Source organism: Ammospiza caudacuta, chromosome 1 (assembly GCF_027887145.1).
Source record: "Ammospiza caudacuta isolate bAmmCau1 chromosome 1, bAmmCau1.pri, whole genome shotgun sequence".
Classification (NCBI taxonomy): domain Eukaryota; kingdom Metazoa; phylum Chordata; class Aves; order Passeriformes; family Passerellidae; genus Ammospiza; species Ammospiza caudacuta.
In genome coordinates this window covers 90,241,626-90,258,801 of record NC_080593.1, presented here as the reverse complement: position 1 = coordinate 90,258,801, position 17,176 = coordinate 90,241,626, and the positions used below count along the sequence as shown (strand labels likewise).

The 17,176-nt window shown below is 38.1% G+C and overlaps 1 protein-coding gene across 2 annotated transcripts in view; it reads right to left on the bottom strand.

Moving 5' to 3' along the window:
• LOC131568899 (poly(rC)-binding protein 3-like) overlaps positions 1 to 17,176 on the bottom strand; it is a 496,267-nt gene that overhangs the window by 168,520 nt on the left and 310,571 nt on the right. For both annotated transcript variants that reach the window (XM_058821076.1, XM_058821067.1), the window contains exon 5: positions 2,359 to 2,444. The gene's annotated coding sequence lies outside the window, so the exon portion shown is untranslated. The remainder of the gene's footprint in view (positions 1 to 2,358; positions 2,445 to 17,176) is intronic.

The following is a 17,176-nucleotide window of genomic DNA, read 5'->3' as shown; positions in this document are numbered from 1 at the left end:
GGCTGAGGTTACCAAGCAACCCAGGTGCTTGATGGAGCAAGTGGTCCGGATTGTTGGTATCATTTGCAAATTTCATTGACAAGGAAATTCTGTCAGCTTCCAGGTTGTCCACAAAATACCGAAGACATCTAATTGTGAACCTTGCTGAAATCTTCAGCAAAAACTCTCCCTCAATTATGACTCCTCTTGCCCAGTATTTTCTATGGTACTGTCATTTAGCAAGTGCTCCATTCGTATTGTGTAGGGATAATGTTTTATGAGAACACTGAATAGTTTGAAGTAAACTCTAATAAATACTTTGCTGGTCATACTGTAGAACCAAGGAAGCTGATAGAAACTGTGATCAGAGGTGAGGGATTTGTGTTCCAATATTATTTAGTAGAAGAGGGGATTTACCCTGTGACTATTACAATGTCATACTACAAAATAAAAAGAGATACCACCACCACTGCTTCACCCATAGGCCTGTCCTTCTCCTTTGCTTTTGTAGCATTTGCCTCAAAACACAATGCTGTTAATGAAAACAAGGTAATTTGTCTAAGCAGAAATGGAGCCTCTTCCTTAGAACTTGCCCCTCTGTTTCATCTCAAAATTAAACCCTCCATTTTCTCCATTCAGACTGACTCACAGTTTATTATTTATTTCCTGGGTTGATGAACCGATAAATCAGTTTCGTGCACAGTCCTGACATGCTTAATGCCACAGAGATTCAGTAATTCAATTATTAAGCTTGGATTCATTGTGCCAAACAGCCTCATTTTCCTTACGGTCTGCTTTTCAGGGTAAACAGGACAGAGCTTCAAAACTGCACCTCACTGACAAACCCAAGAAGAATGGAAGCTGCTGGCTCTAGGCTGTCTGTCCTCTTAGCAAAATACAGCTGAGTGGTCACTAAAGTAGGTATGGCAGCTTGTATTGTTGTCCACATCTCTGGTGTGTTCTGTCCCAAATAGGAAAGTGAACCACACAGAGGTGCAGACAGGTGGATGGATCACTTAGTGACAAGTGACATATTCAGTACTTCTGTTTCCTGGGAAGAGAGAAATAGAAGCCATGACCCTGGGATCCTTTAAGACCCCAAATTAGACTCAAAACTTGGGCTGTGTGCTTATAGCTAAAATGACTGAAAAGCAACCAAACAAGCAATAAGAAAGAAGGAAGCTGTTTTATAAATATAAAGCCAAAGATTTTTATTCCCATGGGCAGTTATTAAATTGTGCATATTCTTTATATCACTTTTTTCTTCATTTATAAGAAGTACTACATCAGAAGACTTTTGTTTTGAAGACTGCTGGTAGCTAAACATGCTTAATTATGATATACAAGGTCATGAAATATTTGATGCTGTATGAACTAAATTCAATGTATTCACTTCTTTATCTCAGAAATATGCAGTGGCAATAAAGAAAGAAAGTCCTAAAATTTCAATACCAATCATCCACAGAATAATAAAACATGATTGTCAAAACTCAACCAACCTGTAACCAAGAACTGCATTTCATAAAATCTACTGGATACACAGAAGTGAAATAAGTGAAATATATTCCAAGATGTAGCAAATAACATAGTATTTACAGTAATTTTATGAAAATAGAAAGAAAGATGAAATTTAGTAGTGCTGTAAGAATTGCCATTGACATTTTTGGAGCAGCAGCCTCTGGATATATAAGATAGCTCACTTAAGAAGTTAGGATAAGTGAACTTCATTGTTTAGAATAACTTTCTGTTTTAAAATTCAGTCTCATGGAAGTTAAACTTTATGCACAGGAAAACTAAAATTTTAATACGTTCTGAAGCTCTCCCTCAACAAGAGCTGAACAGAAAGGAACTTTCTTTTCTATTCCTCTTAGTAAGGAACCTCTTCCTCCTCATTCCAATGTAAACCTTTTTCCTCTCCACCTTTCTCAATCCTTTCCAGTTCTTCTAACACTCTTTCCTCTAAATGAAGAGTGTATCCTCAGACACTATTATTTCCAGAAGTTTCCAAATTCTTCTAGCTTCCTTTCCCTAAGTCCAGCAAAAACATACAAATATTTAATGATTTAATTTTTCCATTCTAAAAATATTTTAGAGAAAAGGGTTTCCCAAAACATCCAGAGATGTCACCAGAGGTGCATTGGCCCTTCAAGTTGGGATAAATAGGTGAGTCAGTGCTTTATCTCATCTCTATCTGTAATATTGATAGGTTTCATTCTAGCTGGGAAATTTAAGAGCAGTTCCATACTATTCAATTTGCACTCATGTTTACTTGGCTCAGAAAATTAATGTAATAGTCCATATAATAAATACAAGAATAAAATACAAGTCAGGAATACAGGAATATTAGACAGGAAAAAAAATCTGGAATGGAGAACTTACTTGTCAGAAGAGCAGTGATATTTAAAAACCTGCTGTCGGTGGTCAGCTTTTGCAGTCCCAAGATATCTAAAACTGTTGAGTATGCTCTGGAAAGGAAAATGATCAAGGATTTAGTAATTTTGTCACCCATCACATACTAAACCAAAACTTGTCCAACATTGATTGCTTTCCCATTTTATGAGGTTATTAATTCATAAAATATGTTTTTATTTCCCTGCTGGATTTGTAGGGATTTCATGGGCTTGCAGATGTTTAACTGCTCAGATCAAACTTCCTGGAGTGCCTAGGGAGTCAGAACAATGAGAAGAACAATTATATAATTTATTATCTTGCATACCTACATTTACAAACTCTTACATTTGAGAGAGAGCAGTGAAAATGAAAGAAGTCTGACCCTTTCATTGTTTAAAAAACCAATATGCTGGAGTAAATGACTTACCAAAACAAGCCCAGAAAATCAAGTTCCTAAATGTCTTTCAAAAAAACAACTACAAGTTCATTTGCTATCTTTTGGACTAGCTAATATATTTGGCCTCCTAATTTGTGGTCTAGTAGCTGAGACTATCCCTTTGTACTGAAACACTACTCTACATTAAAGTCTAGCTTTGTAATTTCCAATTGTCTTTAACAGACAGGGGAGTTGATTGTATCAAGAAGCCCTCGTAGCTCTCAAAATCAAAATGAAACTGAAAGACTGGGATGAGTGCTTCCATCTATGCAGGCTGTGGTGGAAGGAGTTATGGGAGTTGGGAATTAGGGAGTGGAGTTGACCCTATGAAAAAGAATGTTAGAGGGAAAGTGGATTTAGTGTTGTCTTTGTTTCTCACTTTCCTATGCTATTTTTAATTGGCAAAAAATTAAATTTGTTTTCCCAAAGTCATCTCTGGGGATTTTTTTTGCCTATTATTATTATATTTGCAGGGAATGCCCCGATGAAGACAGGAATGATGCATCGGACTCCATGTTCTCAGGAGGCTAATTTATTACTTTATTATACTTTATTATATTAAAGAATATTATGCTATACTAAAGAATACAGAAAGGATACTTACTGAATGCTAAAAAGATAATAATGAAAGCTCATGACTCTTCCAGAGTCCCAACACAGCTTGGCCCCACTTGGCCAATGAGTCAAAATAACTCACACCAGAATCCAATCATGCAATCACCTTTGGGTAAACAAGCTCCAAACACATTCCACATGAGCAAAACACAGGAGAGGCAGATGAGATAAGAATTGTTTTTCTTTTCTCTGAGGCTTCTCAGCTTCCCGGGAGAACAATCTTGGGTGAAAGAATTTTTTCAGAGAATTTGAATGCCACATATTATGGCAATTGGGCTTTTTTTTCCCCTATTATGGTAATCAAGAATTATCTTCTTGTCTATATTCCAATCTGTAGGATTTTCTATTGTATTTTTCAGGAGGAAGTGAGAGACTAGATGGATGGGTGCCTGGCTGCTGGCCAAAGTCAGCCCACCACAGCTATGAAATAATGTTTCCACTGTTAATCTTTCTAAGATCTCCAGGACTTAGACTGGAATGGAGATATAAAATCCATACTAATGAAACTCTGCCTATAACACATAGGAATAAACAGAATTAGTAAGGAGCAGAAATGTTGCTCAGAGAAAATTTCAGTAACAGGAAAACTTCATAGATCTCTACCTTCTGTACTGTAGTGCAGTCACAAATTTGAAAATAAAAGCTTATAGTTACAAGGACAAAGTCTAATGACTACTACTCCATGAAAGGAGACAGTTGAAAACCTCATTTTAAAAAGATGTCTACTTGTGATATGATACTGAGGTGTCTTTGGCCCATTAAGGAATTTTTGACAACAATAATTGAAATATAACATAGCAATTTTTTTAAAGTCAGAGATGAGACTGATCAACTTGCAGCAATGTATTTATTCTGTCAGCACTCTTTTAGAAACAACTATTTAAAGTTCTTTCACAGTTAGGTTTTTACAGTCCTAAAGTGATTTATTTAATTTCAGATTTCATTAGGCTCCAGAACTCCATTTTAGCAATCATTATGATACTGATAGCACATTTCAGCTATGAAAAAGATTGAAATGCTATGCATCTCTACCTGATATTGAAGGGTGTGGGATAAAATCTCCATCGAGTCAATACTGCAGAGGATTATGCATTTGTTTGGATTCCCCTGCTTTTGCTCAGGATATGCTTTACAGCGGCAAAATCAGCAAAACCCTCTCTAAAAGTCATGGAATGAACGCTTTCCTGAATGAGTTTTCTGTTAGAATTAATGTTCTGTTAAAATAATCAACAGCCCACTGAAATTGTGAGATCCATGGCAAACATTTACACTGCCTCACATACATGAGAGAAACCTCTGGTATAACAAAACCTAGAAGAATAAAAGTAGCCAGCAGAACTGAGCAAGTACAAAATTCTATCAACAATCTCCCATTTACAGCCCAACACTTGTAATTTAGTTGTGTTTTCAAGGCTAAATGACTAAGCTGTCCTACCTGTACCCTGGGAAATCTATAAACACACAGTGAAATTAACTACTAGTTGGGAAAGAGAGCTTGGAGACAGCCTTATGAAAATGTCACCTAAATCCTCATCAACTGTCAAAAAAAATAAAGCAGTATATTAGGAAATACTAGGAATAGATCAGAAAACAGAAGAAGAAGAAATACGATAATGCTGCCAAAGAAATCCATTGCCCACCTAGTATGTTGAATATTGAATACAGTTCCAGTCATCTCATCTCAAAAATGACAGGATAGCAATAGGAGGATAAAGAAAATGGTGACAGGATGATCAAAGGTATTTAATGGTTTCTGTACTAGGAAAGAAAAAAGAAAGGCTTTAGGATTTTCATATGGAAGAGGGACAAATGAGGAAAAGGATTGTGACAGAGCCCCAGGACAATAATGAAGAGAACTGAGAAAGTGAATAAAGAATGGTTTTCACTTTATTTCATAGCAAAGGAAGCAGTCACAATAAAATTAGTAGTTAGTAAGTTTAAAACATGAAATCCAAGAGAGGATGCTTTCCACAAGGATCATAATTAAAGGGTGGGAACTCATTGTCACAGGATGTGGTGGGAAGCTCCAAACATGTGTGGGCTTCAAAAAGCAAGCCACTGTAATGGTGAAAGAAACATTGACCAGTACTAGTCCGTGTTTTACCCAAAGCTGCATGCTATAAACTTTCAGGTTAAGAAGCTTTACAGAGTGCTGTAGGGTGTTACCAAGGGAGGTTGTCCTTTGGTCTGGTTTAAATACAGCTGTTGCAATTCTTGTCATTAATTTTGCTTTTTTTCTGAGTTCTTAGTCATCTCTTGCAACAGGCAGATGTTAGAGAGCATTAGTGCAAATATGTGATTTTATATTTCTATAAACATATCTAGAGAGGGGCTTATGGACCATTTTAAGTTCAAATAGTGCAGCCTACTCAGGCAGGCAGGCTTTAGGCTAGGATTTTCTGAGGATCCTCAAGTCTGGCATCCAAGCATCCAACTGCTACTGAAGACTAAAGGGATTGGTAAAGAAAACTCTCATTTTATGAAAAAAAGAGATGATACTGAATTTTCTTCCCTCAAAAAAGAAGAAAATGGTAATACCATTCTGGTGTAGTTAGTGGTCTTCATCTTAACTGTTTCATGTGTCTCATAATGGGAGGCATAGAGATTTTCCCAGACACACAGATAGATATAGGATATATGGAGTTGTCACTTTATTGTGGTGATAAAATACTATTATTTTAGTGACTAAGCAAGGTTGCTTGAACTCTGTGTCCATCTTCTGTTCATCTGATGAAGATCTATTAAAGACTTCTCTCTGGGACACTTGTGCTACAAGTGAACGGCTTGTGACTTCCACCATGGGATGGCTGATGCTTCTGATCAGATAAAAGGCCATGGTTAGGAAACACTTTTAGAGGACTTTGGTGGAAATGTTCTGACTGATTTTGGCAGACTAGATCTCTATTGTGCAGTTGGCATACCCTAAGCTGTAGGGTATGTCTGGCCCTACAACTCTTGGTTGCCCAGATCACTAACCTTGGCTGCTATCACTGTTCCCTTCTATTACTTACCCATGTTATTTCATTGAAAACCAGGATGTGGGTGGAGGGATGGGGCATAGCTTGGTGTGACCCCAGTCACTGGGGAGTGAACCAGAAAACCTGAGGAGAATTTTCTTCCAGTACTTTCATAGCGGTTACTCAATGTCTGTTCAGGACAGAAAATGTTTGCATGGCTTCTTGGAGTGTTAAATATCCTGAAAGCTGAATATGTCATGCTAGGCTAAGCTGACTTGGTATTTTGGCTGTTTTAGGTGGGACACTGGTTTAGGACACAGACCCATCTGACCTCATGAAGATATTTTTAGTAGCTAATTTATGCAAAATTCCAAAACACAAAAAGGTTATCAGATCTGTACAGAGGATTATTACAATTATCATTGTATTAATTTTTTATTTCCTAAAATATAGATGGTCTTGTAAAGAACTCTGAAAATAAAACCTTTTGTTTATTTTAATTATCCTAGACTGTGAAGTTATACAAAGGTACCAGTGAAACTCAGAATTTTCTGCCCTCAAAACTTTTCTTGCACACCAGCTAGAACAGTTCCTAAGAGCCTTGCCCAAAAAAAGAGAAACCAGACTCAAGAGATATTGCAGAAAAAGCTGCTTCTAACTACCTGCATTGGAACAGTCAATGCTCTTAAAATTTATATTCTATACTGAGAAATAGTAGCTGTTCAAAACTGATGGGAAACAAATGAGGTTTACATACAAATCAGTGTGCCTGCATAAGTTCTTTCAAAATTTACCTCAATTAACATGAAATTGTTATTCTGCTCAAGCAAAAAGACTTTTCTATGCAGGCATGTACTTACTCCAACACCTGTCCACTCTAAAAGGTCACAGCTCAGGTTGATTGGTGTTTCAACTAGCAGGATTGTGTTGGTCTAGTGCAAGGGACTCAAGTCCCCGAGCTGAGTTTATTTTCTCTGTGACAGTAATTGGTAAATGATCTAATTCATTCTGAGTCATGAGATTTTTGAGTTCCTCTTCTGAGGAGAGGGATTGAGAGAGCAGCTAGATGGGTGCCTAGCCACTGGCCAAGATCAACCCAATGGAGCAGGCAACATATTTATGCAACTTTGTTTTCAGTGAACATGTCCAGACTGGGTTTTTTGCACCTCCGTTATACTCACTAATTCCATACCTTCAGTTAACTTAAACTGAACTGCTCTGAGAACCCTTATATAGACAAAGAATGATTCTGTTCTCTAGGAGCACAAGGATGCAGCCCTACTCTCCTACTACATCCTACAGTCTGAAAATGCATGATCCAGCCCTATTTTCCACTTGGACATTGTTAATGGGCAGATTTCTGCAGACACATTTGTTAATTATGCATTGAATTGTTTGGACAAGGCACTTTTAGCATGTGGGTGGTTTGTCAGCTGTTTTCTATTGGCCATGCATTGTTAACAATTGTTTCTACTTTTGCCTTATTGCCTTATGTTGGAGGAAGAATGATACTGCTCATGAATGGCCACCTCAGACTAAGCAGAATGTTTCTTCTTGTTGAACAGATGAAAACAACTTTCTGCAAGGTATAGGCAAGTAAAAAATAACTGAGTAACAAACAGAAAAAATTTACCATGCTAGTTTGCACCTGGATTTGTTGTTTGTTTGATTTGTTGCGAGTACAAAACAATCAGCATGGCAAAGTACTTCCTCACACAGGTGAGCATTTCTCAAATAACTGTTTGGATCTAACAAACATTTTTGTCACATGTTAAACCAGAAGTTAATCAGACTTTAAGAAAACAAGTTTATTGGACCATCATATAATCTGTAATGGAAAGGTTTAATCAAGGAATTTTGATTAAAAGCTATGGAGCTATGCAATCAATTAAAATAATTATATTTGCTCTAAGTTTGGACAATCATCTGGAATGATTTCATTTTCTTTAAGCTTGGTCAACCAAAGTGCATACATACTACCTGAAAAGATCACATCTGGTAGGGTCAATGCTTTTTCTTTGCCCTTCCAATACCACACACACAACATTTTTTAGATCCCAAAGGCCTTTGACATTGCATTACAATGGATCTGCCACCTCTAATATGCTGAGCAAAATAAGGCATACTCCCCAAGAGAGGGGAAGCAGACAATCTGCCCTGAGGCTTCCCTATTGTTATTTCATTTAGAGAGAGAGGCAATATCACAGTATCTATGACAAGAGTGCAAAAGATTTCAAGTCCTCCCAGCTGTCCCCTCCCTAATTCGATACTGATTGCTCTGTTGGTCCCCACTGTCCATAATGCTCTGAGATTTCTTGTGGCTGCTGTGCTAGAGAAAAAACCTACTTCTGATGTGCTCCTCTTCTAGAGGCAGCAGACTCTGTGCTACCTTATCCTGCAGCAAGCTGTTTTTTTATTGAAGATTTCCATGGTGTGTCAAGAAGCGATACTTAAATGAATAACGTTTCCTAATTGCCTCAGCTTAGTTTCATAAGGACACATGCAACACAAAGATGTGTGTGAGTAAGCATTGTCTTGGGAGGGATGGACAAAAAAGAGTGCGGTGGCCAGTACGGTATCCTTGTTTGACAAGCTTAGACTGACACTTAGGGAAAACTGTGCAGATAGCAAAGAACAAAGGTTGTTTCCCTGCCACACTCTCTAGGAGATAGCCTCTTCTCTATGCAGTAGACACTGATCAGTAATGGTTAAGAACAGGAAATCTCTGAGAGACTGTCTAGTTCATGCACCATCTCAATTTGGCATGCTTATTGAGCCTTACTTCTCAGTGGGAATATTAAAGACTTCCAGAGTGATCATTCTTCTCCACAGTAGGTATCAAATTCCTTTACTATTTGAGATGCAGTATTGTGCAAGCACAAAGAGGCTGTGCCACTGCCTCAGGTCTCTCAATGAAAGGGGTAGAACTGGAAGTAAAATTTATGTCAGCTGTCCTAGGTGCTGTGCAAGCAGCCTCACTGCAGACTGATGGCACATCCAACAGGTGAGGGCAGAGAAATGACAGAACTTGACACATGTCACATAGGTAAGGCTTACCCAACCTTCATTATCTGATAAATTGCTCTGCCTCTGGAATAAGCTAAGGCTAATGAAATGGTGATGCTATCAGAAGACAACAGAAAATAAAAGTCCCACTGTGAATTGCTGAAAGTTACTGCTAGCATCACAAAAGTAACACTCATTAAAGTACCACTCTCCAGCAAAGCAAAACAGGACAATCGTAACAACTTGCAATTTGCACAGAGAACACACTGTGCAGGAGATATAGGAAGAAAAAACTGTTAACACAGTATCAATCTAATCAGCTGTTTTTATTGCAGGACTAGAATAAATGAATACCTTGTTAAAAGAATCTGTGGGCACAATCCCATTTCATTTATATATTAAAATGGTCTTGCTTTATAGAAGAATCTCATCCAGTGACATCCTTGAAATAATTCACACGATTAAGATGAGGAAGATTTCACTTAATATGGTCATCTGACATTCCTGATGCATACCACACATCACCAATTATATTGTTATGTTATTCTTACTCAGCACTGCAATACTTAAAATGATATTTCATCCTTTCAAGCATCAGTATTGATCTCTGGCTACATTAAATAATTCCAGTTAAACAGTGTGAAAAATCCCACTTTTTAAGCTATGGTTTCAGTTAAATAACTCAGCTGAAAGTAACAAGAATAATGCTTATTCAGATTCCTCATTTCACATATGAGAATGATTGGCAGTAATCTGTCTCATTCAAACAGTGAACTCCCATTGCTTTCCAACAAGATATAAATGGAAACAAATAATCTTGATCAATCTACAGTTTATACACATAATAAAAAGCATGTTGCAATCAGCAAGCAAATCTGTAAGGGTACAGTTTATAGCAGCAGGTCATTTCCTTGTACTGCAATTCAATTTCAGTTTTCTCATATCTGCTTTGCAATTTTACCTGCTGTGTTTCCAGAACACTGTGGTGATCCCATTGTTTAAGGCAATTTGACCATGCAGAAGCACAGTGATGTTTCTCTAATTTAACTTGCACACAGAAGTCCACCTTACCCTTCCTTGTGCCAGAATGAAAGGCATGGCTGTTTCCATTGCTTAAGACCTTCTTATGGGTCCTCTTTGATCACTAAGTGTGACCTCCTGCAGAATCCCACTCAGTCTGCAAATCCCTGACTATGAGCCTAAACTACTCCCCTCTCACGTCTATCTTGCTTTTCAACAGCAAAGCTGTTTTGTTTTAGTGTATGAAAATAGGATTCCTCTTATAAATTGGGCTTTCCCTTCTTCTCTAAAGAGGAAACAGAAAAGAAAAAGAAAAGCTGATAGAGAAAAAATGGCTCTACAGACTGAAAGAAGGTCAGAGAAAGTGTGCTGTGGAATTAATGCTGGCCAGTTCTCCCATCCAGCTCCAGGGTAGGTTTGTCTGTAAAATAAGGAAGTGGAATCTATTCCACCTACAGCAACATCATTACCAAAAGCACTAAATAGTTGGGGGAATTGAAAAGTTGCATACTGAATAGGGCTTAGTCAATGATTTCAGGTCCAGGCACTCCTGGGAAAATCTGCAAGATAAGCAGGGGTTCAGCAAATTTGAGATAGCCTAAAATATTGTCCTGGGGATTGGGCCAAGTGGTCTGCAGCACAGTCAGCTGGTAGGCTGAGGGTGGAAGCACAACCCAACCCTCTGTGCAGATACTGGACAGTAGCTTTCATTAAGCACAGGAGCTAGGAAACACCATGCCTTAGTGTGGCAAAACACCCCCTGCTACTCCCTGCTGCTGTCCTTTGGGAGAGCAGGGTGCTGCTCTGGCACGATGAATGCTGATGCAGCAGAAGGTTAAGCAATAGATCCAGTATTTCTTTTCTCCCTTAGCTGTGCAGTTGGCATGCACTGAAGTTAGCTGGACCTTGCTTATGTCTAGCAGACACAGTGATAGTTTACCTGCTCTTTGTTCAACTTTTCTCTGAGGGAGAATGAGGCATAAGGGAAACCTGACCCTTTCTGTACCAATCTGCCACCATTAAACCTCACATCTTTGTGCCTACATCTACAATAATGTCACAGTCTATGGACTGAGACAGGTGCTGATTTTTTTTTTTTATGAGTAGCCATTGCAGTTATAGTGAAAACTCTTCAAAACCATAAAAGTTCTTTGAAGCACTGCAGTGTTTATAATGAAAAAAAGAAGTAAGTCACTATAAATATTTAAGTGTCTTAAATAAAGATTCATTAAGGACTAGGCAGGAAACTGCCTTTGCTTTTAAAGCAATAAATTTTTAATTGCAAAGTATGCATTAGTAACAAATTGGTGTTTAACGGTGATATAAAAAGAGAAATCTGAAGGTCAAGGATAAAGATCATGCACCTGTGTATGCATCTGCGTGTAGAACACTGTACTACACTTAAGCAAATATTGCAAAAATACATTGAGTAAAAATATATATTAATTTGAGTAAAATGATACTTAAAAAAAAGTATTTACTGTATTTTTTACTTGTATGACTTTATGGTCATATGGAAGAGCATCCCTTAAAAGAATACAACCTGCAAATACCTACTAAAGAGTTCCATGTGGCTGACATACCACTTAGGAGAGTAGATTAGGAAAGTACAGAACAAACAGAAAGATGCCAATTAAAAGCAGTGAAAACATCTACTTTTAACTGCATGGAAGAAGCCACATCTATGGAGCATGAACATAACCAAAGAGCTTCAGTTTTTAGGTATTAAACAGCATGGTTATCCATCTGAAAATAGATGCAGATATTCCACGTGTAATGTCATGGCTTCTTTTAAGGTATTGTCAACCTAATTGAAAAAAAGGTAATTAATTACTCTCTGGTCTTTTAAAATAAATAGAAGCCAGAAAGGCACCGTGAGTTCCATTATTCTCCAGTACTCTGAGAACCTGGAAAAACTGGCTTTGGAATGCAACAGGCAAGGCACACTTTGGTTCTGTTTCAGCGTAGTGCCTTGGTTTGTTTTGTTGACTCACACTTCCCCTGTTGAGTGAGCTTATTTTGTTTATTTGTGCTACTGCACACGTTGAGCTTTACACATGAGTGAGGATATTGCTGTCCATCCAGGTTCACAATGCTCAGTTTTAAATGTTGGGTACTAGGCTGAAGAAGCAGCTCAGTACGTTCACCATGCACCAAGTGAAAGTTGATTCCTGCTGTAGCAGTTGCATAAAGGTAATTCTGAAATGCACTTTTATGATTGGATGAACTGAACTGAGAAAACCAACAAAACTTCAAAAAGAATCTTACCTGAACTGAAACCAGTTCTTCATACAAGGAACATATACCAAACTGAAACCATGCAGTCTCCCTACATACAAGTGTGGCCTCCTAGCATGCACAGAAGTTTCTTTCCTATACTATTATTTCCCTTTGCACATTCAGAGCCAAGAACATAAGAGCTATAAAAACAAAGGGCCAGAGAAAACCTTCTTGTGTTCCTTCCAGTTGCTCTCCTGGTAGGATGTTCATCAGAAGGCAGCTTTCATATTTTTTTTCTCAACTGTTTGAATTTCCTAGATGCAACTTTTCAAACAGAGCCTAGCCCACCTTCAGTAGGATATAACTATGATTTTTTGGGTGCTGATCAGCTCCCCCCAAATACTTTATTCTAAGTTTACAGTGGAGCAGAAGATATGAAGCAATACACTAAAGTGAGGGACTCAAAACCAGACAAAGTGGGCAGATAAATAAAAGAGATTTTGAACTGCATGGTCAAGACATAGCTGAACACACTGAGTCACATCTTTAATTGGTAGAAATAACCTTAAGACCATTAATATCAGAGCTACACTGGCTGTTGCCCTGCTTGCGATGTAGCACAAGGAAAAAAACCATCCAGTGCTAGGCTCCCACATTGCTCAGCTTTGGTGGTTTGCATATTTTATAAAACAAATTGTGAAAACAATGATATGGGGTTGCTAGCATTATACGAGCTGCACTCTTAGAGAATCTGAGCAATTCAGCTGGTGTGCAGTTCTGGAGCTGCTCTGTCTCTCCACAGCATGGACTGTGCACACTGGCAGGACAATCTGGGATAGCTTCCACTGCCTCTCCCCAGATGTAAACACATTGGGTGAAGGGATTAAGTGATGCCTTCAGCCTTCCCAGTATTTAACAGGGCAGCTTTTTGAGCACCAAGGAATATCATCCCTGAGATAGTATAAAATCTTCTAAAAGGATTATTAAAAAAACATTTGAGATTAAAATTATTGAGAAAGCAAAAAGATTATTAAAAACATCTTTTTGCCCCCATGAAAAACAAATGGGGGCAAAAAGAAGAATATTTTTTCAACAATTTTGGGCACTGATTTTTCTGGGAGGTGTACTGAGCTATAGACTAACATTCTCAAATACTTATTCAGCTCTAATGGTCTTTCTTTTAACCCTTGTCAATTTAAAATATTAATTTTAAATTCTGTGATAGGGCTATTTTTCACTGCTGATAAATTTACTTATATCCAGCACAGGCCATAGTCTTGGTTGCACTAATGAGAAACAAGGCCAAGTGAATTTGACATCATCTGTAAGAACAGGCTCTATTTTTCTGTTATAGGCTTCCTCCATTCACTCCAATATAATTTGTCTCCCATAACATTTCAAGAAGCCACAATGCTTCTTTCTTTCCTCAGTTGTAGGTGTAAGATTTTGACAGAGGTCACATTTTAGGGATGCTTAATATTAAGAAATTATTGGCCCTGATAAATGTATCAAGACATATATTGATTAAAGTAAGATCTTGATCTGTCTAGCTTTGCTAGATTTACAAGATCAAGAAAGAATTATCAGAAATGCATCTATCTATATCAAGGTACATTTGGAAATGAACACCCCTGCTGGAAAGTAAAACCGCAATGCCTTTCACAAAGATTGTTTTGGTTGCCCAGTATAGTGGTTTGATACCAGCATTTTCTACTGAGGATTCCCTGCTGGAGCCATAACGTGGTGCCACACCAGCCCAGCTGAGGGCAGAATCAGGACCCACACAAGTTTTGACCACCAGAGCCATAGTCCCCCCCTTGCCCACACAACCCCTAGTCACTGACATTTCCAGGGACTTCAACTAGTGCTCAAATCTGGCTAACAGAAACCAAGATACAGTCTTTTCTATAAACTTGTAATTTGTCTACAGCACAAATGAAGCAAGCATGTCCCTTATAATTGATCTTTTTCTATAATTTGAACAATGAATGTGTTGAAGCACTACTGTAAACAAGGTGGGAAGACTACTCCTGTGCATCAGGAGTAAAACAAATAAGAAAAGACTGTAAAAAAAAATAATTATTGCTTAAATGGATCAAATCACAGCATGGAACTCTCAGAATCTGACAGCAAAGCATTAACTTGCTTCTTTGAATGATGCAGATTCAATCAATAAATCTCCAGCTATCAGAGCAAATCCTTCAGGACAGACCAGAAAATCAGAATTAGCTCTTCTTTCCACAGAACATTTGAAACATTTAACCTTTTTTCTCCTGTACCTTATTTCTAAGGTAATGAATCCATATCTAAGCCATGTTTTATTTTCGTCCTGTGATCATATGAAAGTTTCCATGCTCACATTCCTTAAAAAAAAAAAAAAAAAAAAAAAAAAAAAAAAAAAGCAAATAATCAAGCTTCAGTGAAACAGTGACAGTGAACTCTTCCTGCACAGCAGAGATTCTATCAGGTACTTCAAGGTACATGCCTTGCTCACTAAGGTCAGTTTGATGCCAGTGCCATGAGAGATACGCAGAGCCTGAGCCTGAAAAGGAATTCAGGGGCAAGCAAGGAAGGAAATTATAGCTTCTGCAAAAGAATATCAAAGGAAAATGAACTGTCATCATACCTCTGTTCAAACAGAAAGAAATTAATTTATGTAATACACCTGAAAAGTTAGAAATTAAGTAATATGGGTCACTTTAAAAAGAAACGTTTTTTTTTTTTTCAAGATGGCATTACCTTAAGCACAAAATATTAAATGTTAATATTCCAAAGGAAAATATTTTAAAGACTTTGCATTCTATTAGTCACAAGAGTTGCAGGAGGCTTCCTAGTAAGAATTTACACTTCTAGAAATTATTCCCTCCTCCCAGGTCACGTTGTGCCTAGTCCTGTTTGTATAGCTAGTTGTGTTAACACCCTGCATCCCAAAGACTGCTCTTGCTGGTTGCTGCTGCAGAATTTTGCATAAATAAGTCATTTTAAAGTAATCAGTATAAATTGTTCCTGTGTAAATGGTCAGGTGGGACAGTATTTTATGTGCAGGTAAGATATTTAAGAGGAGTTTCTTATGTAGTTAAGATATAGAAGTAGCAATGAATTAAACAAGTGCTGGATGGTGCCTGGATTACAAGAAGTGAGCAGAGGAGGGGTTCAAGGGCTCATCCCATACAGCTGAAAATGCTGCTGCAAGTGCCTTTACAGCAGAGACTCCAGTCACTACCAGATAAACACCAACAACTTTGCTAAGGAGATTTGATCCCCCTTGTCCTGGATGGCCAAGCAAATTCTATTCTATTTGTATGGCAGCTGTCTTCTGTTAAGTGGACAGTTTTCCTTATCTTTTCCAAAACTACTCCTCCCTCCGAGGAGACATCTGCTGATAACAGGCTATTCAATGTCACTGCATGACTGATAAGAACTACAGCATCCCATTGTGAGATGCTCTGCCCAGAGGGAGGAGCCAAACATTCCTACCCAGATATAATCTGGAACACCAGCCTGGCTTTCTCCACTGGATTTCCCAGAGGAGCAGCTGCCTCTTCCACTGGACCTTCAGAGGAAGGCTACACACTTCTACAGGATCCCTGCTCCAACAGAACACTACCTGACACTCCAGGACGACTGCAGCTTCTAGTCCAATTGCACTGCCACCAACACCCTGAACAATAGGGAGTCATGTACTGTTCTGACTCTGACAGTGTTGTTTATTTCATCTTTTTTTATTTTCTTCCCTAATAAAGTACTGTTACTCCTGCTCCAATATCTTTGCCTGAGAGCCCCCCTTAATTTCAAAATTACAACAATTTGGAGAGAGGGATTTTACATTTTTCCGTTTCAGGGGAGGTTCCTGCCTTCCTTAGCAGACACCTGTCTTTTCAAGCCAAGACACCCCTCTATGATGAGATCCTCACAATTTTTTAAATTTATCAATCACTCTCTCTGAGTGTCTATGCAACAGCAGTGTGGAAAACTATGCCTATGCAAGAAAACAATGGAAGAAGGGTATAAGACTCATAAAAGATTGCCGTTGATTTTCACTCTGCTGTAAGAAAGGCAAATTCTGTCTGGAGACACATAGCATAGGAACAGATTGCAAGAGAATTGAAAGTATCCTTTGGCTTCTCCCAGTTCAGGAAGACTCAGATGAGGGTATAAAACAAAATTGGTTCTTCATGCGCACAACAGGTAGGACAGGAAACAATGAACATAGACCACAACAAGGTGGATTCAACTTAGAAACAAAAAAAATCTTTCTTTCAAGAAAAGATCCAGGACAGAGGATTTGTCCATCAGAAATGTTACCAAATAATCTGCAACTAACATGGGCTTCCTCATCATTTGAGTCCCTTTACAGACTGTAAAAACCTTTGTTCAGTTGTATCCCCAATGAATTCCATGGTACACAAAAGTAAAGAAAGTGTTGAAACATATTTCTGTTACTAATAGACCTTATAAGACAATTAAGTTCCCTGTAACTATGTTGTTAGAGAGTTTTAATGCCTTGAGACACGAACTAAGTAAATGGGCATTTGCACTCCTAGACACATTA